We start from the raw sequence: 11,541 nt of genomic DNA, 5'->3' as shown, positions 1-11,541 counted from the left end.
GAAAACAAAGGGGCATTTGAAGTTCAATTCAGAGAAACAGTAAGAGCAAGAAGGGGTAGGCCCATTGCTCCTGGCAGATAGCAATGTTAACAGATCACAAAGAGAAAAGTAACACCACTCTCCTATTTTGCTTCCATCTCTCTGGTAAAAATAGCTTTGAGATTGAAAGAAGTAAAAATAACAAAAGTCAAGAGGAAATTGATGGCTACAGAAGATAATGGCTGATGCTTAAATTAGTTCATTTCAATCAGTCCAACAATCAACAAATATTTATTAAATGTTTACTATGTGTTAGGCACTGTGCTGAGTACTGGGGATAAAAAGAAAAAGAATGAAACAATTACTACTCTCAAGTAACTTACTGTACTTTATAATGGAGGAGACAAGGACATATGTAAGCATATACAGAACATATAAAAAGAAAATAAGATAATAAAATAGCAAGCGTTTACACAGCACTTAAAGTTTGTAAGGCTAGTAAGTATGGGAGGCTGGATTTGAAGTCAGGTCTTCCTGACTCTAGATCCAGTGATCTACCCAAGGTACCACCTACTTTCAAGTTAATTTAGCCAGCTGAGATGAATTAAGTGGCAGGTGCCTGAGGAAGAAAGATATGCATGTGAATTTTCCATTAAAATTCTACTTCCATTAGTAGAATCACAGGGAGTTGATGACCAATTAGACACATATTATTAAATTCCTACTGGAAATCTGCTACAGAAATAGACTTTAAGTCAAAGGACTCAAGTTTGGATCTCATCTTTGCTGTTTACTACCTATGTGACCTTGGATAAATCATCTAACTCTCTAAGCCTCAATTTCCTGATATACATTGACAGGAGAGAGAGAATTTTATGCTTAATGGAAAATCTCATTGCTGCAGTCAGTCAGAAAAGTGTCCCTTTTAATGGCTCAGTCAGCTTTTGGCCACTTCTGCCTTCACCCCCTAGGCCTCTGCCTAATCATATGCTTCTCTATAGCAGCTACTATGATACAAGTGGTTTGTGTTACCAGAGTCCTAATGGGAAAGCTTATAGACTTTCTCCAACAGTTGCAGGCACTGGCTGTATAAGGGGTAGAGTTCCAGCTTTCTTTTCTTTTCTTTCTCTTTTTTTTTGGGGGGGGGTGAGGCAATTGGGGTTAAGTGACTTACCCAGGGTCACACAGCTAGTAAGTGTCTGAGGCCGTATTTGAACTCAGGTCCTCCTGACTCCAGGGCTGGTGCTCTCTCCACTGCGCCACCTAGCTGCCCCTCCAGCCTTCTTTTCCTCACAATTAATGCCCATCTAGGTCCTGATTAGTGACTCCCCTGAAGTGGTTGCAGTATTCAAATTTGCACTGCATATTTCCATTAGGTTGGAACCAATGACCATATTTTAATGTAATTGTAACATTAAATAGTGCAAATTTGAATGCAAGAGAACATCTCTAGGACTTCATTATTTGTACCAAATACCTAGATGTAAGTATGGGAGGCTAAGACTCAATGGAGGAGGTAAGAATCAATCAATCAATGGACTTGATTAGCCTTCTTCGTTCAGTTGCTTCAATTGTGTCTAATTCTTCGTGACCCCTTTTGGGGTTTTTTTGGCAAAGATCCTGGAGTGGCTTGCCATACCCTTCTCCAGCTCATTTTACAGATGAAGAACTGAAGTAAACAAGGTTAAGTGACTTGCCCAGGGTCACACAGCTAGTAAGTGTCTGAGACTGAATTTGAACTCAGGTCTTCCTGACTCCAGGTCTGGCACTCTATCCACTGCACCACATAGTGGCCCCATCTATTTATTACTCCTTTAAAAAAAAATTAGTGAAATGGAAGTTGTTGTTAGACCCCCAAAATGACAAAAAAAAGTATTTATTTGGCTCTGTAGATGGCAGTAGAGCACTGTTTTTTCAGAAAGTACATTTGGAAGAAATATGTCAGTGACTCCTGTAAGCTATTATCAGAGAATCATAGAGCTGGTAGGGACCCTAGAGGTAATTTAGTCCAACCTCTCATTTTCCAACTGAAGTGCCCAAGGTCACACAGTGGCACAGTTAGAATTTGAACCTAAGACTCCAACTCCAACCAAGTGCTTGGCACATAATAAATACTTAGTAATTGCTTTCTTCCTTCCTTCTTTCCTTTTTTCATTTCTTCCTTCCCTTTTTTGTTTCTTTCATCTTTCCTTCCTTTCTCCCTCCTTCACTCCTTCCCTTCCTTACTTCTTTTCTTTCTTTCTTTCTTTCTCCTCCTTTATTCTTTTTTCCTTGTTTCTTTCTTCCTTTTCTTTCTCTTCCTTCATTTTTTCTTTCCCTTTCTCTTTCTTTTTTCTTCTTTTCTTCTTTCTTTCCTTCCTTCCTTCCTATTCATTTGCTGAATCACCACTCTACTTAACCTCCTAAAATAACAGATTTAGGGTTCTGATCTACACCAGCTCTTCATTTTACAGATAAAGAAACTGAGCACCAGAGATGTAAAGTACCTTGGCCAAAGTCATCCCGGTAATAAGTGGAAGAACCTAGAATCTCCACTCTCAAGATAGTATATATTTGATTATTACCAAGTGTCCCTAGTATATGGAAGCTCCATTTCCTCATCTGTAAAGTGGATATATAAATACCCATTATAGTACTTTAAAATTTATTTTTAATTACTCAGAAAGAGATACCAAGTAAAGCAACACCTAGCAAATATTCTCATTCTACAATACTGTTGGTAATATAATTAAAAATGTTCAGCTGGTCTCATTTGTTTTCCTTTTGTCCTTTTTGGTTTAATTTAGCTACAGCCCCCTGTGCTGAGACCCCAGAGGGCAGTATAGCATCCCACCCAGGGTGACCTATGACAGATTTCATGGTTCTATCAGCTGAGTCAAAATGAAAGCTGCTATTTTTAGGGAAGGGTCTTTCATCTTGCCCTTTGGTATATCCAGGTACTGGAGGAGAGGAAACTGATGAAAGGTTAGAATAGACTGAGCTAGAGAATCTGCTACCCAAATCCACCAGGGAAATTAGCTTCGGGCCCCCACGGGTACAGAGAAATAGAGAAAGAAGTGCTGAGTTGAGTCAGTGTCACCAGGGACCTCAATGGTTATTTAATATGCAGCATGCATATTCTTTAAAAATTATCTGAGCACATTTGAAAATTGTCCAGGCAACTGACACCATTGCCAATGCGTATTCCAAGGCCTTGCTTATCTCTCTAAGCTGACTCAGGGCACTCTATCTCATTATGGAGAATAAATGCTGGCCCTGTGGGACCTTCAGAAAAATAAAATGTGTATCTCATAGGGTTCTTTCAACTAGGAAAATTTCCGATAAATATTCTGCTAAGGCTCAAATGTGTGACCTTGGCCTTTATAATAAGTGACAAAAGGGGTAGAGAAGGAATGATCAGAGATCGCTATTAGTGATGTGAAGACCTGCATTATAATCAACAATTCAATCCATTTCTAGCATTTTTACTAAAATATACAATTAATGAACCCAAAAGCATGATCTTTCTACTCAAGATCCACTATGAAGTCTTCTGAGACTGCTCCAGACCTCACTGATCTCCCTCTCTCCTGAGTTCCAATAGCCTTTATCTTACCATCTATACCACTCATTGAACACATCATACACTGGCCTTTGTTGTTAGGCACATGTTCAGTATGCAAATGTCTTGTCCTTCCAGAGTGGAAAACTTCATAGGCAATGAGCTAATATTATCCTTCTTTGGATGAATGAATGCTGTTTTTTGTCCTTTGTTCTCAAAGAGGACTATGACATCAGGGAGATGATGCCATGGAATGCAAGTGAATTAGATTGAAGCGAATGAATGAATGGATGGATGCATGGATGGATGACGAATGAATGAAAAGCATGCATTAAACACCTTCCTTGTGTCAGGTGCTGTGCTCAGAACTGAGGATACAAATATAAATGTGAAATAGTCTTAGCCTTTAAGAGGCTTACATCCTAATGGAGGAAACAACGCATATAGAAAAATGGTGGTCAGGGGAAGATATTTTACTCAAACAAGTCACGGGAATGGTAAGAAGAGCCCTAGGACAATAAATTGTCACACTCTTTCCAGAAGCAATGGTAATATTGATTTGATTAATGTTTGGGGGAGGGGAAGGGAGAGAGAGAGAGAGAGAGAGAGAGAAAGAGAGAGAGAAAGAATGAGAAAGAGAGAAAGAATGAGACAGAGAGAAATAGAGAAGGAGAGAGAGAGAGAATGAGACACACACATACACAGAGAGAGAGAGAGAGATGGAAACAAGGGGGGGAGGAGGAATGTTGTACACAAGGAAGGGCAGATGGTAGGATGACTGGGGTAGATGTCTGGATGATGATGAAATGTGAAACATGATCTGAGGCAATCGAGATATGGTAGGTTAGATGACTTTGTATTCACTAGTGCCTCTAGTAGAATTATTTGCACATATTCAGTGCTTGATGGATTAATGTGTTGATGGATTAATTTCTAAAAGTGAAAACACAAATTTCATCCAATGTTGCTATATGGGTATTAATTGTGAAACACTATGGTCTTCAAAGATTTAAAGTTGTTGATAATTCAAAGGGCAATGGGGAGCTGGGTGGATTGCAACACATTCCAAACAGAAATTATTCAGGAAATGTACTGTAAGGGACATTATAAAAGAAATACACGATAAGTGAAGAAAACAAGCTGGTCATAGAGTAGCTAGCATTTATATAATACTTTAAAATTTGCAAAGCACTTTACAAATGTTTTTTCATTAGTTCCTTACAACAACCCTGTGAGGTAGGTGCTATTATTATTTTCACCCCCATTTTACAGATGAGGAAACTGAGGAAGAGAGATTTGGAGTGATTTGCTTGGGATCGCACCGCTAGAAAGTATCTGAAGCCAGATTTAAATTCATTTCTTGCTAATCCCAAGGCTAGCACCGCATACACTGCCACCCAGCTGTTTATATAGTGAGATTTAGGGATAACAAATGGATAGCTCTCAAGTTCCATTAGTAGATTTTCAATGTCAAGAGAATGTGAAAAAGGCCTCAAGCACTTTGGATATAATCCCTGTGCAAAATTTATGGTAGGGCATGGAGGAAAGTCACATAGAATGATCAGGCACACGTCTGGATGTTCGGAGGTTCATTTGTCAATGAACCATAATTCCATGGGCATTTTGTAGTATACTAAATAATTAAATGTAATGGAGGACTGGCCAATAGGAGAACCTGCCCTGACAGCATACCCTGGAGGCTTTGCCTGCCTACTTGGGAACTTGGTGAACTTGGGAATGTGTAATAGAGTGAGCTGACCTTCTCTTTAGAATGTGCATAGGTATTCTATGAGCCTGTCAGCTTCACTGTTTGGTGAAGAAAAGCCTTTTAAGTGACTGTTGAGCTGGAAGGCATAAACAGTTGAAATCTCTCACTGTTCCTTAGTGGTAATGGAAGGAATAACTACCTTTGTCTTTGAGTGGGGGAGGGGCCTGAGACCTTCTTTCACTCAGGCTACCACAAGGGCATGAAGGCATAACCTATATTTTTTCTGAGCCTGTTGTGTTTCTTCTTTCTTGATCTTAGGTGAATGACTATTGGGAAATGAAATGGACCAGGCCACAACCCTGTGTTTTAAAAGGTCAGAAGAGAAACCAGAAGTCTAGGACTTTGTGTCTGTAGCAGCATTTCAGAAGCTGAACCTTGTAAGCAGTCAACTCTGAGGATCTACCTGCTTGATCTAGCCCAGCAGGGAATTGACCAGAAGCTGAGAGACCAAGTCCTGCCAGCAAGGGAGTGATTCATCCATCGGTCATGCCACAACCAGAAGTGAACTTGGGGGAGTGCATGTTTGGTAGTAACCACTTTAAGTTGCAGTCCACTCTCCCCAAGGACTGAAGTGGTATAGGAAAGTGTGCTCCCAGTTTCAGAGGTTTTTGTACTTGGGGTCTTACTATATTTTCTCAGTAGAAATCCCTTTGGAAAAGCTGATTGATGTTAATTAATTGATATTGAGGAGAGAACAATGAGTAAACTGATATTGGGGCATTAATCACTAGTTATATTAGAAAGAAGATAACTGGTTGATCTATATGTTTAGGGGAATACACTGGAAGAACCCTACTGAGGCAAATAGGATTAAGTGACTTGCCTAGGGTCACACAGCTAGTAAATGTCTGAGGCCAGATTTGAATTCAGGTCTTCCTAACTCCAGGCCTGGCCCTCTCTCCACTGTGCCACCTAGCTCCCCTCATTTAATGTTACAATGACTTTAATAAATTGTTGATTTGGAAGGGTCAGGAAATACTCATCTTAAATTCAATTGTTCCAAAAGGTGCTTCTATGTATCAGTGTACTAGGTATGCCAAAAGTATCATCCAGACAGAGATAAGATTCAGCAGCAGCCAAGCAACTGATTTGTTTTTCAAGTTAGTTTTGATAATGATCAAAGTGTTGTTGTTTATCCATTCAGTTGTGTCCAACTCTTCGTGACCCCATGGACCATAGCATGCCAGGCCCTTCTATCCTCCACTATCTCCCAAAGTCTGTCCAAGCTCATGCTCGTTGCTTCCACGGGACTCTCTATCCATCTCATCTTCTGTCACTCTCTTCTCCTTTCACCATCAATCTTTTCCAACATCAAGGTCTTTTCCAATGAGTCTCTTCTTCTCATTATGTGGCCAAAGTATTTAATCTTCTGCTTCAGTATTTGTCCTTCCAATAAAGAGTCTAAATTAATATCTTTAAGTATTGACTGATTTGCTCTCCTTGCTGTCCAAGGAACTCTCAAAAGTCTTTTCCAGCACCAAAATTTGAAAGCATCAATTCTGCAGTGTTCAGCTTTCCTCATAGTCTTAACTCTCACAGCCATGCATTAGTACTGGGAAAACCACAGCTTTGACTGTACAGACCTTTGTCCACAAGGTGATGTCTCACCTTTTTCAGTATGCTGTCCAGATGGAAGCTTTCCTTCCAAAGAGCAAGTGTCTTTTAATTTTATGACTGCAGTCGCTATCTGCAGTGATCCTTGAGCCCAAGAATATAAAACCTGACACTGCTTCCAGGTTAAGCAAAATGTAGAGATTTCTCATTAGAGTACAAACAATATAGTCAATGAAAGTTCAAGATATTTTTTTCAGAGCTTTTTACCCAAATTAACCTAAGTAATTAATGTAATTCTCTGTTTGATTTTCCCAGAAGGAGCCTGGCCTTGGGATGACTTTTCTGATCTATTGGTTGGTCAATGCTTTCATTAATAGATTCATAATGAATAAGTTCTGTGTTAAAGTGGGACAGATATCATTAGTCTCTCCTCATTACACACAAGTGTACAAAACACTACAGGTCAAGTCAGATTGCTTTGCTTTAATAAATGAGCAAGAAATCTCCATTTTGGATAAAATAATCTTTGTTTTATTTCTATCTGAATTCATTTATCTAATTGATTTGTTAATCATCTTCAGTCTTGTCATTTCATTAAAGAACACAGATAGGCTTCAAGGGAATTCAATATGCAAAAAAACCAGACTTATAGATAAATTAAAGAAAGTTATTTGCATTACAAAAAGATTCTTCACTTCATCATGATTAGCATTCCTTGGGATATTTGTGTGACATTTCAGGCATTTGATTAAGGATTGAATTAATCAAAAAGGATTTAGAGCCTACTCAGGGAATATTCTGGTAAATATTTAACAACCAGATCTCTGAAAAAAAAAGTATGTATGCCACACTTTTAAGTTTAGTATGTATTATTAACATTTTCTCCATCACTTTCCTAAGCCTAGACAATCAATGAAACAATAAATTATACCCTTCTTTGTAGCATTTGTGGATTTCTGAGGTGTTAATACTCACACTGAAAACTAATTGGCCATCGAAGCCTGTAAAAGCTGACTCCAGCACACCCCACTCTATCTTAAGATATCCCTTGACTCTAACTTCCCCTTACCACTCTCCTTGTTGACACCCTTCTCCAGGCTCTCATCACCTTCAGTGGTTCCATATTACCTCTTGGTAGAGTTCTACCCTTCCTACTTTAGAAGCTTCTTCCCTAGGTCTGGAATATCCTACCCCACTTCACATCTGTGATTAAATCCTGTCCATCCTTCAAGATAGAGCTCAAAAACATTTCCTTCATAATGACTTTCTTGATTTCCCCAAGAGATAACAATGAAATGGGGGGGGGCACTAAACATGGAATCAGGAGACCTGGGTTCAGTTGTTTTTTGTTTTGTTGATTACTCATGTCTCCTCATGATCCCATTTGACTAAGTGGTTTATAATTTCCTTTTCCAGCCCAATTTACTGATGAAGAAACTGAGGCAAACAGGATTAAGTGCCTTGCTCCAGGTCACAGCTAGTAAGTGTCTGAGGCCAGATTTGAACGCAGGTCTTTCTGACTACCCACTGTACCACCTAATTGCCCCCTTGATTTGATATTTGGCTGTAATACACACAGGGTGATGTGTATATGCATATATATATATATATGTGTATGTGAGTATATGTATCATATGTGTGTATAGAAAGTTTTTCCACAATTACACATTAAAACAATTTTTCAACATTTGTTATAGTTTTTTTTGTTTTGAGTTTCAAATTCTATCCCTCCTTCCCTTACCCATGAGACAGTAAGCAATCAGATATAGGTTATATATATGCAATCATATAAAATATTTCCATATTAGTCATTTTGCACAAGAAGACTTGAATAAAAAATAAAAAAGAAAGTGAAAAATGACATGCTTCAGGCTGTATTCAAACAATATCAGCTCTTTCTCTGGAGCATATAGTATTCTTCATTATAAATCCCTTGGGATTGTCTTGGATCATTGAATTGCTAATAATGGCTAAGTCATTCATAGTTATTTTAATATTGCTATTATTATGTATGACATTCTCTTGGTTCTGCTCACTTCACTTTGCATTAGTTCATGTAAATCTCTCCAGGTTTTGCTGAAATCATCCTGCTTGTAATTTTTTTGGGGGGTGAGGCAATTGGGGTTAAGTGACTTGCCCAGGGTCACACAGCTAGTAAGTATCAAGTGTCTGTGGCTGAATTTGAACTCAGGTCCTCTTCACTCCAAGGCCTGAGCTCTATCATCTGTGCCACCTAGCTCCCCCTCTGCTTGTCATTTCTTATAGCATAATAGTATTCCATAATAATCATATACCACAGCTTGTTTAGCCATTTCCCAATTGATAGGCATCCCTTCAGTTTCTAATTCTTAACCACCACAAAAAGAGCTGCTATAAATATTTTTGTACAAATAGATCCTTTTCCCTTTTTTTTATATCTTTGGAATAGACCTAACAGTGGTATTCCTGGACCAAAGGGTATGGGCAGTTTTATAGTCCTTCTGGCATAATTTCAAATTGCTCTCCAGAGGGGGTGGAGCCAAGATGGCGGAGGGAAAGCAGTGACTTACTAGAGCTCTCCCCCAAACCCCTCCAAATACCTTCAAAAAATGGCTCTAAACAAATTCTAAAGCAGCAGAACCCACAAAAAAACAGAGTAAAACAAACTTCCAGCCCAAGACAACCTGGATGGCTGATTGGAAAGGTATATCACCCCAGGCTGGGAGAGGAGCACAGTTCGGCATGGGTGCACAGGCCGCAGTGACCCTGAAGCAGGCTTCAGAGGACCGAATCGCGGGCAGCTGTGGTGGTTTCCAGACTTCTCAACCCATGAACACCAAAGACAACTTAGATGGTCAGTGGGAAAAGTCTGCTACTGCGGTAAGAGAAAAAGCTAGATCTCAGCTGCCCCAAGGGCAGTGACTGGCTTCTGAGCTTCCGGCCCACAGACTGAGGGGGAATCAAGTGGCTGATCAGAGGGGGATTGCAAGGATCTCTTTGCTAGGGCTGAGGCAGGAATCTCTTGCTTTACCTGTGCTTGGATCTGAGTCACAGTTCTGAGGGGCAGTCTTGGGGCGAGGAGGAGTGCTGGCATGGTGGAGCTTGTGGTGGTGGAGAGGAAACACCTCGCCCCTTATCATAGCACCTTGGAAGAACTGACACTTTTCAGGTCCCTAGAAGTATCTCTGAAAATAGCTGTACAAACCCCCAAAGCTTGGGACAGTACATTTTCCACACTGGAAACAGACTCTTACCTTAACAAAGAGTTTAAAACTCAAGTAATTGGTTGGGACCATGAGCAAGCAGCGCAAAAAGAGTCAGACTATATTATCTTACTTTGGTGACAAAGAAGATCAAAACATACAACCAGAAGAAGAAAATAAAGTCAAAGTTCCTACATCCAAAACTTCTAAGAAAAATATGAATCGGTCCCAGGCCTTAGAAGAGCTCAAAAGGGATTTTGAGAAGCAAGTAAGAAAAGTAGAGGAAAAACTGGGAAGAGAAATGAGAGCGATGCAAGAAGATCATGAAAAGCAAGTTAACAGCTTGCTAAAGGAGACCCAAAAAAATAACTGAAGAAAATAACACCTTGAAAAATAGCCTAACCCAAATGGCTAAAGAGGTCCAAAAAGCCAATGAAGAAAAGAATGACCTAAAGAGCAAAATTGGACAAATGGAAAAGGAAGTCCAAAAGATTACTGAATAAAATACTTCCTTAAAAATTAGAATAGACCAAGTGGAAGCTAGTGACCTTATGAGAAATCAAGACACTGTAAAACAAATCCAAAGGAATGAAAAATTAGAAAACAATGTGAAATATCTCATTGGAAAAACAATTGACCTGGAAAATAGATCCAGGAGAGAGAATTTAAAAATTATTGGACTATCTGAAAGCCATGATCAAAAAAAGAGCCTAGACATCATCTTTCAAGAAATTATCAAGGAGAACTGCCCTGATATTCCAGAACCAGAGGGCAAAATAGAAATTGAAAGAATTCACCAATCTCCTCCTGAAAGAGATCCCCAAAGGAAAACTCCTAGGAATATTGTAGTCAAATTCCAAAGTTCCCAGGTCAAGGAGAAAATATTACAAACAGCCAGAAAGAAACAATTCAAGTATTGTGGAAACACAATCAGGATAACACAAGATTTAGCAGCTTCTACATTAAGGAACTGCAGGGCATGGAATATAATATTCCGGAGGGCAAAGGAGATAGGATTACAACCAAGAATCACCTACCCAGAGAAACTGAGTATAATTCTTCAGAGGAAAAAATGGTCATTCAGTGAAATAGAGGACTTTCAAGCATTCTTGATGAAAAGACCAGAGTTGAATAGAAAATTTGACTTTCCAATACAAGACTCAAGTGGAACATGAAGAGGTAAACAAGAAAGAGAAATCATAAGAGACTTATTAAGGCTGAACTGTTTACATTCCTGCATGGAAAGATGATATTTGTAACTCATGAGACCTTTGTCAGTATTAGAGTAGTTGGAGGGAAAAAATTATATGTATTATACGTATATAGATAGATAGATAGATAGATAGATAGATAGATAGATAGATAGATAGATAGACAGACAGATAGATAGAGGGCACAGGGTGAGTTGAAGATGAAGGGGTCATATTTAGAGAATAAAATTAAGGAGTAAGGGAGGATTATACTAGGAGAAGGAGAAAGGGAAAGGTAGAATGGGGTTAATTATCTCACAAAAAAAC

Source organism: Vombatus ursinus, unplaced genomic scaffold (assembly GCF_900497805.2).
Source record: "Vombatus ursinus unplaced genomic scaffold, bare-nosed wombat genome assembly UNPS02009132.1, whole genome shotgun sequence".
NCBI classification, from domain to species: Eukaryota; Metazoa; Chordata; class Mammalia; order Diprotodontia; family Vombatidae; genus Vombatus; species Vombatus ursinus.
The sequence above is the reverse complement of the archived record's forward strand: the minus strand, read 5'-3'. Positions refer to the sequence as shown.